The sequence below is a fragment of the Penaeus monodon genome, chromosome 29, assembly GCF_015228065.2.
Source record: "Penaeus monodon isolate SGIC_2016 chromosome 29, NSTDA_Pmon_1, whole genome shotgun sequence".
Taxonomy (NCBI): domain Eukaryota; kingdom Metazoa; phylum Arthropoda; class Malacostraca; order Decapoda; family Penaeidae; genus Penaeus; species Penaeus monodon.
In genome coordinates, this window is record NC_051414.1 from 26,208,395 (window position 1) to 26,208,611 (window position 217).

Genomic DNA, 217 nt, shown 5'->3' on the forward strand with positions numbered 1-217 from the left:
TTCTTTCCTTTAGACAGCTGCATTATAGATGTAATGATTCATAAACCTTGAAGTAATTAAACAGTCATCTATTTCATTAGATAATGGCAAATCCAAAAAGGAATATTTAAAATAAATGTTCCATAACATCTTTATTATTAATACTACAAAACACCTACAGTTCTTACAGTAGAAAATATTTACAAAGTATAATATATTTTGTGGGATTGGCAACAAA